The sequence below is a fragment of the Diorhabda sublineata genome, chromosome 1 (genome assembly GCF_026230105.1).
Source record: "Diorhabda sublineata isolate icDioSubl1.1 chromosome 1, icDioSubl1.1, whole genome shotgun sequence".
NCBI classification, from domain to species: domain Eukaryota; kingdom Metazoa; phylum Arthropoda; class Insecta; order Coleoptera; family Chrysomelidae; genus Diorhabda; species Diorhabda sublineata.
In genome coordinates, this window is record NC_079474.1 from 7,352,119 (window position 1) to 7,367,088 (window position 14,970).

The window sequence follows — 14,970 nt, forward strand, 5'->3', positions numbered from 1 at the left end:
CTTTTTGAGCTGGTTTCTGTGAGGGTCTTTTTGTTTGTTTGTTCATTTCATGGAATTTTTCTAGTTTAAATAATTTGAAAGCATAGTCCGGCGTATTGCATTCGGTTCCGAACGAGACAGTTTTAGGCTACTCTGAATAGATCCAAAAAACTTGAAACTGATCACTCTTTACACATTTCACTGGAGAGACATTACAGTTGTTGTGAAGAGAAATTATCCAATATTAGAGTCGAAATTCATCTTCTTCGAGGAACGGCAGACCAGTTTTTCGAATTATTTAATTATTAGCAAGGTTGACGTTTAAGTGTTGGGAAGCGTTCCTGAATTAACTAAATAATGGCCGAGCATATGAGTAGTAGAGTGGGAAAAGAGTCGACAAAAAAAACATTTAGTCGTAAACTCAAGTTCTATATGTTTGTTAATACCTCAAAAAATTAACGATGTCTAATAATGGAAAACACGAGATCAATGAAAAATTAAAAAAATATAACGTATGGGTCCCCAAGAAAAATGATGGAAAGAATAAGGAAGTTACAATTAGCAGGTAAACATAATATTTAAACATTCTATTTATGATGAAATCAATAACAGTGGAGAAAGTTTATGCAGCCTGGCAGCTTAAATAAAGATGATGATAAGTAGCACGAAAATTTCACACACAATAAATTTAACCTCCCCGGATCAAACAAAGACTACTCAAAACAAGTATATACAGAAGCCAACGCTGACTCAGATCATTACATAGTGATGGCCACGGTTAAAATAAAGAGTCTTGCTAAATGGAATACAAGAAAGTTATCAAATGAAAACAAACGTGGCACCTTTGAATTAATACGAAGAAAATAAAAGCGTGGAAGAAGAATGGAGAAGTTTTGAGAAATATCTATTGAAAGGAGTGAAAAAACCTTTGGAAAAAGAAGAAAGAGGATCAACGAAAGAGTAGTATAATGAGAAAAGCCAACAAGATGTAAAAATAAAGTGAATGAATACTCAGATGGTTAGAAACAAATAACATGGAAGACAAAGAGATATAGATAGGTAAAAATACACTAAAACCAAGAGATATTGATTAGAAATTAAAACTAAATAACATCACAAAAGAATTTCACATGAAAATATAAGAGGATAACACGATATAGAGGTAAAATAACGGTATAGTAAATATAATAAAATCAAGATTGTATAGATGAATCGAAAGAAAACATAGAAACCATCAGTAAATAAAGTAATACAAGTCATTACCAAGGATAACCAAGGAAGAACATCTGAAAGAGAGGAAATATGTCGGAAGAATGGGAGAGAGGACAAATCGTTGAAAAGAAAATCAGAAATAAAAAATGAATTAGCATATTATGGAAATAGGAAGAAGAAGCAAAATAAAAAGACCAGAATAAATACTTACAAAAAGAAGAAAGAGAGTAGTTAAGACAAAAAAAATAAAGAATAATACGAACAAAGTTAGGACCGATCAGTACTGATGGGAATGAATAAGAACAACAATGAATTGAGAAATAAAGGAGGAATTTAAAGAGGAAGATATAGTTAAAAGAATAAAAACATAAGGATTAGAAGAGCTAAGGCGAATATACAGTAGCTTTATCTATGAATCTAGGAATTAGAAGACGATAGATATACAGATCAACAGGTTAAACGAATTAGAGAAGAATCAAAGTAGTATGGACATCAAGCAATGGAAAGAAAACACCAAGGACAGGACCGCACGGAGAATAAGGGCCTATCCTCACTAAAATGCTATTCACAATTTGTTTTCGGTCCATTGTCGGTTTTATTTATTATTATCAAGTAAAAAATATATGCGTGAGTTCACACTATCCGTAACAGTCAACTTTCTCTTGAAACTCATTTCAAATGCAGATGTCTACACATATTTTCCACTTGATAATATTTTACTAAACCGAGATTGGATCAAATACAAACTGAGGATGGCATTATGGTGAGAATTGGCTCCTCAAAAGTATCAAAAAGTCTTACGTGGCTCAACCCCACAACGAGAGGATAGTCATGTGAACTAAACACCAAAATAACGGACAGAAACACTTGAATTAGTGGATTCTACTATTCACGATGCGCTCGTGCGTATTCGGCAGACAGGTAGCTACCATCGGAGGGCTGGTAGAGGGTGACCAATGACAACTATGGAAGGTAGATTTATCATACTGTCGGTATTACGATCGACGTTTAACAGCTCCTGAGCTAGCAGAAAGTGACGTAAATCACACGTGTAAGCTCAGACACAGTACAGTGGAAACTAAGGGAGCATGGCCACCCTCGACAGGGTTCCAGCTCGTGGAAAGGCATCGTAGAGGAGGGCGATTATTCACCGACCAGCATTCTCATTGGACTTTACGATGGGGAAACTGTTTTATTCACGGACGAGTCTTGATTGTATCTGGACAACTCAGACGATCAAGATAGAGTGTGGAGACGATCAGGAGAGTGATTTGATCAATTTACAATCACGGACTTTTGAAAGGACATTAATTTCCACGCCTGGACTGAATTGATTTTTATTGATAATGGAGCTCTGACTGCTCGGATACTGTGATCCTATTCGATACATTTATCGGGGGCCAATTGATTTTAATACAGAATAATGATCGTCCACACACCGCAAGAATTGTTAGCGAATATTTAGAGCGTTTGTGGGATAATGTAAGGAGACGTTCTAGACATCGTCATCCTCCCTTAGTGACTCAAATAAACTCCAATTTGCTCTTCTTGAAATATGCGTTCAAAATTTAATTCCTTCTATATCTGATAGGTTTAGAGCTCTTTGTTGATATAACTTGTCAGAAAATTATAGATAAAACTTTAATAAAACATGTTATTTCCTTGTTTTTCTTTACATTTCCTATTTCATTGTTAATATTATTCTTTCTGACAGATTCTTACCTTGAATTGATAAGATTAATATTTTTAACAAAATTATGTGACCAAATCTGTTTTTTACTGTTGCTTGTACGAATTTTCTCATTCTAATAAAATAATTTTGTGCTGAGCTACTTGGGTAATTATCAAAATTTCCCTTTATGAATCCTAGTTTTTGATATAAACATTTTTCAATCATTATCATTTGAAGAATAATGAAATGAAGTGTTATTTATGAATATAAATTGATGAGTTTCCCGATAAATGTTTCTTAATACTTACTTAAACATTTATATATTGGATTTATCCTATTACATCTTTCAACACTGTATGAAATTAAATGAGTATCTATTCAACTCCATCAACGTATACACCACATCACTCAGACACAATACTTTATTTACAATATATTAGATTAATTTGAAATAATTACAACGTTTTTGTTTACCTTTCGCGCGAATCAAACGTCTACTGGTATGAAATGTGTACCGTCTACGTTTACTTTATCATCTATTCACTTGCAGAAAATTGCTACGTTCCATGTTCTCTCACTCTTCTATAATTAGAACGATGTAAGCTCATTAGGCGTTGCTGGTGAAGAAAAACAACAAAAAGTCAGGAAAAATTAATATTTTTCCATGTCCACACCTTACTCTCTTTCTCTCTCTCTCTCTTACGCAGTATGACGCGAAGCACTTTATAATCTGTCTGTAATTGGAATAAAAATGAATTTAGAAATAAATTTAAATCAAAAATGGTAATGGGAGGGAAAAAATGTCTTGTAATGTATCAAATTGAAGCCTATTCAAAATTATTACTCTCAATACCCTCATTTGGATAATATGATTCTGGAAAATTATATTGTCTCCATAAATTTTACAAACATTCGGAATTTTTTAGTATACTGGAATCTGAGAGATATTTTAAGAAATTCATAACCATGTTTTCTTCTTTTCTACTTCTGAGACCCTTTTCATATTATTTATATTTCGATGAATATCTGTCATTTACAACATAAATGCAGAAAAAATTTTATTATGACGATTTTTATAGTGCTCAGGATCGTTCGAAAAACACTTTTTGAAAGGGAGAGAAGCGAGGACATTAGAAGAACTTGTGAGATTGACAACATAAACGGGAAGAAAGAGAGAGTAGAACGAACAGAATGGTCAATATAGCTAGAGAAAAGTTGCCCTTCGGGCTCTGAAGCGTTGGAAGACCCTGCAAGAGATGGAGCGACAACCTCTCTAATAATTAAATGGCAGAGGATACAAGGAAAAACAAGCATTTTGATTACATTAAAGAAAGAAGAAGAAAATTTTTGTTGTTTTGTTAGAATTTACATTAATTTTGTCTGTTTCTAATGTTCATTTTGGTGTAGAGTGTATTCTATAATTTCAACCCAACGCTTAGCAAGTTCTTTGAGACTGTATTAAAACTATTTTTTTTTTAGATTAAATGCAAAAGTTGTCGTAATGCATTTGCAACATCTCCTGTTAAATCAATTTTTTTAAAACGGAAGAAATTCGTGATGGATCTCAATAAACAGTGAAAAGTCCAAACTAAATACGGTAATTGCTCAATACAACCAAGTTCTTCGATATTATTTCGCATAACTTTCGCAGTATGTAGTTTAGGATTGTCTTTATATGAGTGAACCCGCTTTCAGTTAATTAAACTTGTATATTCCTTCCATAAAACCCAATAAATTTACATCGACTGTCCACTATAAAACATATAACATTGATATAGCTCGACCATTTGTAATAATTTTGATGTACACTAAACCTTCATAATTCCACCAGACACACAAGACATTTCACTCAATTCTCCTCTCTTTGCAACGGATTCTGATTGTTCAGATAACTCTTTTTTTTCATCGCAAGTATCAATATAAGGACCTGTTTACACACCTTCACTATTGAATAATTTTTCATAGATCTTACCTAATTATTTTAAATGGCGATGTATATTATATTCAGAAAATCTAAGGGAGTCCGATAATTGGCGAGTGCTGGGCTGGGTTTCTACTGCTTACTTTGTAACGTGTAATCTCAATATCACACGCAGATAGACGAACAAAGCTCGAACGATCTTCAAATGTCGAATCTCTACTTTTCAAATGATTAAACCAACTCTATGCCGCTTGCTCATTAACTGTGTCTTCCCCTTTGATTTTGTTTTCAATAATGTCATATTTATTATAAAAACGTACTGCGTTTTCAACAAATATAAAAGGATGATATAAAGAAAGTGAAGTAATTATTTCACTTTTCATAGAATGAGAGACTAAATCGTTACTACATATTTAAATTGATATGTAGGATTACATTACTGTGAAAGAATATGGTTTTTTTCTCCACCTCTAAATAACCGACCCATTGTTATTCTTAGTAATTTTCTCGATTATAAGTTTTGTAAGAAGACTCAAATGACACTATCGCGAATTTCTTTTTGAGATACGGTCGTTCTATAATAAATATGAGTTCCAATATTGCAATGATATCACATTCTGCTCATTTTATTGCCGTATGACGTATTACGAATCGATCGACTGATTTAGAAACAAAATGGAAAATTTCAGATAAAGTAAATTACTTCAATAACTACGTTAATTAATCTATTTCCACGAATCTTTAGAAGTATTTGAGAATAGTTGTTTAAGCGATTTAAAACTTTTTATACATCTCTTAGACTAGTATGGTTATAATGGTAAAAAATGACGAATAATTAAATATTTTTTTTCCATTTTCTTTATTATATATAAAGTGTTACAAAACAATAGATTTTAATTTTTTTCTTCTTCAACATCATTTTATAGAGGGCGCCAAAATTAAGAGTGCGAAAATTATAGCCTCTAACTGCGTTAGAAAATCTTGGATTTGGTAAATATGAAACAAAAGAATCAAAAATATTTTTTAAGAGGAAGGCTATTGTTAACATAAGGGCAGAATAGTGTACGAAACCAGCTAAGCTATAAATTATATAAAAGACCTAAATAATTTAATTGAAATTTATAGCTTAAATCTTGTAAATTCTAATAAAACTTCAAGTAATTTAATTGATTACTGCTACATATTTGAGATCTTGATTTTAGGCCTCTTCTGTTTTTAAATTAGTTTTGTTAATAATTTTTGGAAGATAAAATTTGACGTTTCGACTTTTCTTTTAGTATTTTGATAGAGAAAGAAGAAAGAAACTAATTTTAAAATAGAAGAGACCTAAAATTAAAAACATTTAGCTGCATTAATATATCAAAAGGTCTAAAAAATAAGAAATTGAAGAAATATATATATATATATATATATATATATATATATATATATATATATATATATATCCACTCCTCCATTTTTCTCGGTCATACCAGTCCCCAGGTCTAAAATTTCTGGTCGACATTGCCTTGCTTACTTTTTTTATCCAGGTCTGTTTTGTTTTGTCCTTAGCACATGGCAATAAAAGCGGAGTTACTTTTCCTCTATATGTTTTCTCATTCATCATTTGTTCTTTTGTTATATTTGAAATATGTTGGAGCTTTGAAATTCCTGCTGTTCGCCGCCAAAATTCCATTTCTAAGGATATTAGTCTTTGTTCCATTCGTGGAAAATTGTGTTTATCATTTGATGTTTTTTTCTTTAGAGATTTTACTTGACTTTAATACGGATTCAGTGCTCCAATGATTTTTGTTCCCAAATACTTGTATTGTTCAATATTTGTCTTCCGTCTTCTGTTTCTGATCCGATACAGATATACTTAGTTTTTTTTTTGATCTTCAGCCCCCATCTTTCATATTCTGATATTAGTCGACGAGTCATAAAGTCCAAATCATCTTTGTGTTGAGAAAATACTACCTGGTCATCTGCGAAATGTAGTGTGTATAGGAGTGGCACGATATCCTCCTATATCTCAAAGGTTCATCTAAATAGATTAGCGATAGGCTGCAGCCTTGTCTCAATCTTTTTGTTGCGCTGAAGCTAGAAGAGAACTGTTTACTTATTTTGTTTGTTGAGGAGGAGTTATCATATACTTTCTGTATTCCTAGAATCAGGTTTAGAGAAGCCTTCCCAAGTACTTGCCAGGGTTTATTAAGAGAAACATTGTCGTAGGCTCTTGTTAAATCAACGAACAGCAAAAGGGTTTTTCTACCCTTTGCATTTTTTTTATCAGTCAACTGGTTCAGTATAAAAATATTTTCTATACATGATCATCATGCTCTAAATCCAGCCTGTTGTTCCAATTCATATAGTCGATATTCTTTTTTGATTATATCATATTTATTGCAAATTTTTTCCAGATGTATCAACGAAGTACCTATTTCATACTCTGATGGATTATTCTGAATAATTGCAATTAGACGTCTTATACTATATTATTAATAATTATTTTAAATTTCAGTGAACTGTATTGCATACCATTCTAGCCTTAATAAACAATACCAACTGTGGTTGTATTGATCGTTTTTTTAATCTAGTTCTCAAAAATTGTGATTTCAGTTCTATGTAAACAGCACAATTATTACAAGGAACTTCAATCGTCATTTCACTTTTTTATATTATGGATTTCTGATTTATTTCTGTTGATATATCCCTTATAACTGACTAATATCATATTTACTTAAACAATTCGATAATTGATTTGGGAAATGCCGACGTCATCAACCATTTATTTCCATTCTGTTGCTATGACTGTATTACTTTCAAATAACCTTTTTACGTTACTTTTAACGAACCCGATTAAACGGCAATTGTTTTCATTACTATAGTTAAAACAACCCACAGCAAAACGTATTTTCATGTGGAATAAACTCATATTAATTATTTACCATACAATATCTATTTATAAATTATTATTGTAATAACATAAAATCAATACACATAATCACTCCATAACCTCACTTTGCATTTTCTCTAACCGTTTATTTGTTGTTTTCGAAAACATGGTGAAAAGAGGGCGACTAGTTTATAAACCCTGTAGGGGCTACAAAATAATTGAGAACTAAGAAAATCATGATAAAATCTTGAACTAATTATCTCAATAAAAAATTTTAATCCTTCACCTTGTATTACCTTGATAAACAACTCATAGTCCAAGAGCCCATGAAGGTTTACATATATGTAATTCATATGAGGCCCCTAAACCTACCCTACCATGAATTAGGTGGGAACTCAATAAGCTCAAAGAGGTGGACGGGATGTGAGGTCAGGTAAGACAGGTATCAATTTTTGACTAATTTTAAAACTATTTGTTCACGTCTGTAGTTTGAAAATTGAAAATATATTATTATTATAATTGTAGACCATTGTTGCGCATTTTACTTTGTGGCATACAATTTCAAAAATACTAAAAAAATAAAATTTTAAGAGTAATTAGCATGAAGAGCTACAAAGCTTTGTAAAGAAGTAAAAATTGGAGGTAAACATCAGGAGAACAAGTTCCAGCGAGATTTATTCGGACGTTTGTTATGAATTTTTATGAGCCACCAAATTGACCTTTTAAAAATTGTATTGTATGCAATAAATCCTGTACCTCTTGATGTATAACATCATATAAATGACGGTTTTTATAAAACTGACAAATCTGTTATAAAACGTTTTGAACCAAATATTGATTAGAACCACCACAAAATATAGATGTGTTTTTAATTGATGGACTTTTCTTTATTGATTCAATAAAAGTGATTCCCAAAACATTCTGAGGTATTAAAAAAAATTTCTACCCGACGGATTAATGTCATCCTGACCAATATTTGCATCCACCAATAAAAAATAGTAAAAGATTCCTTCGATATGAAGCATCTTTACTACATTATATAATTTTTGGGCCTGATCAGATGTGGCCATCGGAGTTTGAAAAAAAAAATAATAAGCACAAAATTTGAGGAAGCTCTTATTGAAGTTTTTAAAAAGCAATGGTTTCAGGAAATTAATTCTTGTTGGGTAACCGACAGGTTTATATAATATAATCCAATGCTGTCCTTAACATGATGGAGTGGGTACTAAACTACGAAGTTAGCAATAGCACAGAGCAATCGAATATTGTTATAAGAGCTACCAATATTTTAATTATAATGATTGGTAATTTGACACAATTGAATTCGGATTTGAATGCTCAAAGGCACCGGAAATAATAAAAGATATATTGATATCACAAAAATTTATACAATTTGGTGAGTTGTTAGCTAAAACTTCAATCGGGTTCCATGCAGTTACTGAATGTGATTTTACTCCAGTTTTTCTTTAGTAAAGGGAAGAGAAAAACTTTTATTTTGCTAAAGAAGAATACAGAATATCAACAAGCATTTGTATTTTTTTATACTAAAGACCTATAAAGGCATTTTGTATACTATAATCTGGTCAACAGTGACCAATTGGCAATTTAATTCTTAATCGGATAGAGCTTGAAACTAAAAACTCATCAGTGCTCCCTAGGCTCTGTAGATGGATTGCACTAATTTTAGCTCTCCTGTCCACAATAAAATCAATAAACTAAGTCAATGGGCTAGTCTTCTTTTTAACCCAGTATTGTCGAGGAGCTGCATAGTCTCGACATTGACGAAGTCTTTTTCACTGTTCATTTCCAGGTTCTATGGAGGCCACTATTGTGCTAATGTATCAAGGGGCATCTATTATGTTTCTCAGTCCTTTGTTATGGAATATTTGTATGATTGCTAAGTTGCATGCTTTGGTGCATCCCCATAGTTAGATACCATAAGCCCATGCAGGCTTAACACTTAAAGACGAAGCTATTCTAGTGAAACTTTTCCCTGGACCAAACGTATATTCTCCCAAAAGCTGTAGAATATTCTTAAAAAAAGTATTAAACATTCTATTAAGTTCTTTAGCTTTAGCATAATTAACGAAAAAATGAAACGAGCGTATACGCCCGCTTCTTTCCAATGTTTGTTCCTCTACTTCATCATTGCTAGTTATTTCATACGTTGAATATTTTCACAAGACCCATATCTGCCATTTTTCAGAGGTAATTTGATGTTTTAATTGCGCATTGATTTCTTGAACGAGCTTGTTTGTTGATTTAAATGGCGGGAATATACGCCCGTCGTGGTCGCATGGTTAAGTGAGCGAGCGAGCGTATACGCCCGCTGTGGTCATTAAAGTGTTAAGTATCTGCTAATACGAGGAAATATTGAAAAATTCTTAGCCTACTATAGAATCAAACAAAATTTCATTGTCAAAATATTTTATTACTCAACATATTTTCCTCTTAATTGGGTACATTTATTACAGCGAACCTGCAACGTCTCTTGACCTTTTTGTGAGATTTGTGTGCAGTGGCGTTGTCCTGCAATAACAAAACACCTTTGGATAGCTTTCCGCGTCTTTTCTCTTCAATTTTTTTCCTGTAGAGTGGTCAGTAATGTCGAATAGTTTGTTCTACCCTTATCCAAAAAATCAATTATGATTACTCCATGGAAATCCCAAAAAACTGGAGCAAGAACCTTTCCAGTAGATTTTTGGACACGAAAACTTCTTAGTTCTTGCAGAACCAGAGTGTCTCCATTTCATCGATTGCTGCTTTGCTTCTGGATCGTAGAAATGTACCCAAGTCTCATCCATAGTAACAATTCGGCTTAAGAAGTCTGCATCGTTTTCAAATCGAGCACAGATCGAACGCGATGCTTCTACCCTGGCACGCTTTTGGTCAACATTCAAACATTTGGTGATTCATTTGGCAGCAATTTTTCTCATGTCATGTCAGATATCCGTTTTAGCCGAATTGGACGGTCTGATAAAATCATGTCATGGCCTTTGCGATCGGTCATCATCTTCAATGGCAAATATGCCTCTTTTAAAGCTTGTAGTCCAATTTTTCCCGGTGGCATACGAAGGACATCGATTACCAAGGGTATTAAGTATACCTTCGTAAATCTGCTTACCCTTTTAAATACAGGTACTTGATGATGGCTCGATACTCCAATTTTTCGATTCTCACAATTTCGGTGGACATTTTTTTCTTTAAATTTATTGCGTAACTCTGGTTTACTTTTTTAACGTCAAACTGTATGGTATGGTAACGCAATATTTTGTTTATGTATGGAATTGGTCTTGGCTAACTAGATATCAATACATCCTCGTACAACATCAGCTTATTATATAGAGACAGAGAAGTTTCTTCTAATTAGCCAGTACATTTTTCAACAATTCAGGTTATTTATTATGACTGGAAGATGATCTATCCTTTTGTTTTTAAAGTTAGTATCAACTAATGTTTGAAGCTTGTTGGTTGCTTCTTATTGCTCTTCCTAACTGCTAGAATGGCATTTTCATCGGCGAAAGGTGCTATGTTATTGTTTTCTAGCTTCGGGATATCACATGTGTACAGTAAAGACAAGTTCTAGAACCGCTAAATCAAAAAACAATAATGTACCTATTGTCATGTCAAGTCATGGTCGAATATCAGTTTTTGATAAATAAATCATTTCACAATCAATTGTTCAATAATTAGATATAGGTACATAATCATTGTTTTGCACAGAAAAATCAAAATATATCAAGAACTAATAAAGATAAATATAGGGAATGCTTGATAAAAAAAGAAGTATGTTGTAGTCCTTTTCGATATTCATATAAAATACAGGTAATAATTGAAAATACCGAGAAAATAATGTATTAATATTTTGATTCACTATCTCTCAGATTCACTTAATATTTACAAAATAAATAATTTTCCAGAATTTTTAATACTATTCAAATGCTTTGGCTGGACTTTTTTAGAAAAATGCACTATTTTTTTTTCTCATTGATATTGAAAATATTGTTTGAAATGAAATTTCCCATTTAGTTAACGTGGGAAAAATTTCTTTCCTAACTTTGGAATTCATTAACTCTTTAAGAAGTCATCAGACTTCACTTTTTTAAAGGTTTTTTAACGCTAAAGATGGATTGATTTAAAATTTTCACATTTTTCTAATTTTCCGACGCAACCATCAATTTCATGATAAAATTTAATTTCGTACAACTTATCTCTCAAAAAAATTTTATATTTTTTACAACTCGTAAGTTATTTGCAAAAAACTAAAAATTTATTTAAAAAGTTATGATTTTTATACTTAAAATTAATTATCATACTGAATAAATAAATTATATTGTGGAATTAATGCTACACAACGCTCCGTCACATCATTTACGACTGTTAATTGTGTGAAAAATCGCACGCACTCTTTAAAACTTACATCACTAGCCCAAGAATTTACATCTTTCTGATAAGGCAAAATCTTTGAAAATAGAGAATCTATCGACACATAGTCACTTATATGTTTGTCTAATATATATTGCATTTAAATTATCCTTTTTTACTACAAATTTCCTTGCCTTAACTTTATTTTCTTTCGTACAGTTATTATTTACAATCATTTTATATTCACTTCAACTTCTACTTCATGATCAAACAAGGAAATTATAGCTAGCGTTTCAGTTAAATACCATAGATGATTAATCATTTTTTCAGTAACAGCTTTTGATATTTTAGAATTAACGGCCTCGGATCGAATTAATTTTTGCAAAATACTAAGATCATGATTTGGAGCAGAAGGTGAGGAAAACAATGCTTTTATGAAATTTGTATTATATATATATATATATAATTATTTTTTTCATGAGCACTGAGTTTGAACTCGTCTGTAAAAATAAATATTTTCAAACAATAAATTGTCTTCGCCATCCAACAAGCGTGACTCATAGCTCCTGGGCGCTCTTAAATTAATTAGAACGAAAATTCCGGTGTAATTTGAAAAATTCACTTTTTTCCATTTTTTTCGTCCTAACAATAACTCACGGACAAATCAACCGATTTTGACTGGCTTGGAGGAGATCGACGTAGTTTTTTGATGTTAAGAGCTGATTAGTTTTTGGAATTGATCGGTAAAGCCGTTTAAAAGTTATTCCAAGAAAATAACATTTAAAAAAATTTTTTTTCGTAGATTTTCAAGATTTCTCAAATCTACCGGTCAGAATCGGTCCAAACCGTAGTCAAAATATAAGTTCAGTCAAGGCCTTTCGAATGGCGTTAAACACACACACATACACACACGCACACACACACACACACACACACACACACGCACACACACACACACCCACACACACACGCATACAGAGCATCGCGGGAGTAGTCAGGGAATGATAATTAATTTTAAGCATAAAAATCATAACTTTTTAAATAAATTTTTATTTTTTTGCAAATAACTCACCATAAATAAATAACTATAGGAAATTGAATATTCTATAAAAAAATGTTATTAAATTTTATCATAATAATGATGGTTGCGTCGGAAAATTAGAAAAATTATAAATCAATCCATCTTTAGCGTTAAATAACTTTTAAAAAAGTAAATATATCGAAAAATGATAAGAATAATTTTTTGTAGAGCGTTTCATTCTCTACAAAAATATGTTCTGACTCAACTAGTCCGATGAATTGTTAAAGAGTTAATAGATTCCAAAGTTTGAAAAAAAAAATTCCCACGTTAATCAAATAGGAAATTGAAATTTTCGACGCGGCATCTCTTAAAATCAATATTAAGAGCTCTAAATTTTTCAGCATTTCAAACAATACTTTCAATATTAATAAGAAAATGAATAGTCGATTTTTTTGAAGCAGTCCAAGTATAGGGTATTGAATTTGTTACGATTTTTATGGAAAATCGATTTTGAATCAAACAATCTTAAATTATTGTAATGTGGAAGTTAAGCTTATTCTGAATATACTATAAAATATAGGGTGCTTCATTTAAAAAAATCTAACTTTATTATTATACAGCATTCTGGAACACTCAATTTACATAATATTGTACATTATTTTGAAAATGTGAAAACTAGTAATGGCTATTTTGCTTCAAATTTTCAAATTGATATCTCAAAGAACAAAGGAGGCACTGAAGTTTATCACACTAATCAATCACCTTGTATATTAAAATATACTTAGGGTAGATGCCAAATAAATGGCTTTTTTCGTGAGTTTCCTAACTTTCTTTAGAACTGAATAACAATATACTATAATAGAGTGTGTATGATTCTGTGCGGTATTGAAATTGTTTTTATATCAATAAAACCAGAGAATTTTGTGCCTAAAAAAATGTATAGAATTGAAAAATGGAAGGTAGCCCATTGTTAAATATTTATACTGAAGTTGTTTGTGCCAAAAATGATTGGAATCCTGATTGTAATAAGAAAAATGCATTACTTATTAGTGGCTATAATCCTGGAGAGAAATCGGGGTCAGCGATCTAAAGCACTTGAGTTTGAATATAAAAAGACACTAAAACTCCAAAAGCAATCTCTATAATTGCATGGAATATGCTTTAGCAAACACTTGATGACTCATATTTCCCTTGTGTGGAAATTCGACAAAGACGACAAAAATGCTAAAAGGTATTTTTTGGAAACATTTCAGAACACCTAAACACAGGCTGCCACTGTTGTAAGACACAGTTACTTTTAAGAACTACAATTCAAAAACAAAATAATTGTTACAAGACAATACACATAAAATAATTTATTTTGAAACAAACCAATGACTTGGCACATTTCCAGTCTATTTATGAGACAGTCCTCGTACAAATAGTAAAGACGAATTTACGATCTGTTTTGTTTATTTATTGATTATGATTGTTTTACCTTCTTTGAATATGTTTATCATTATTCTGGAATAGCTGTAAACTGTATTCAAGATTGGATAGCTCTATTAAACAAACTAATATTCACTGATTTTTTTTAGAGGATAGGATGATTGCTGATTTTAACTCAGAACGAGATTCAGATTCCAGTTTCCTAACGTTGCGCTCAATTTTTTGTGGAAATTTCTAATTTCAAACATGATCTACATGAATTTTTGATTTTTATTAGTTTTTTGTACGTTGATTCTTCCATTAAATTTATTTAGTTGGATAATAGATTCCAGACGTTGTTACTGAGCAGTTATCAATGATTTACCCACTCGCATGAATTTTGCACTAAGCTAATAAGCTATTTTTGCGGAAATACACTGCCGATCATAAAATTAGTTAATTAATTAAAGTTATTTTAGAAAGGACCCCGCTCAATCCTTATGGAAATTGGGTTTCGG

At 31.5% G+C, this 14,970-nt stretch overlaps 1 protein-coding gene across 3 annotated transcripts in view; it reads right to left on the minus strand.

Annotated features, from left to right (window-relative positions):
* The window catches only part of LOC130440966 (Kv channel-interacting protein 1-like), a 69,952-nt gene that overhangs the window by 32,957 nt on the left and 22,025 nt on the right, over positions 1-14,970 (minus strand). Inside the window, exon 1 of one of the 3 annotated variants that reach the window (XM_056774396.1) lies at positions 3,172-3,339. The exons of the other annotated variants lie outside the window; for them this stretch is intronic. The gene's annotated coding sequence lies outside the window, so the exon portion shown is untranslated. Of the gene's footprint in view, positions 1-3,171; positions 3,340-14,970 lie in introns of those variants that run through there. 3 annotated transcript variants of the gene reach the window in all.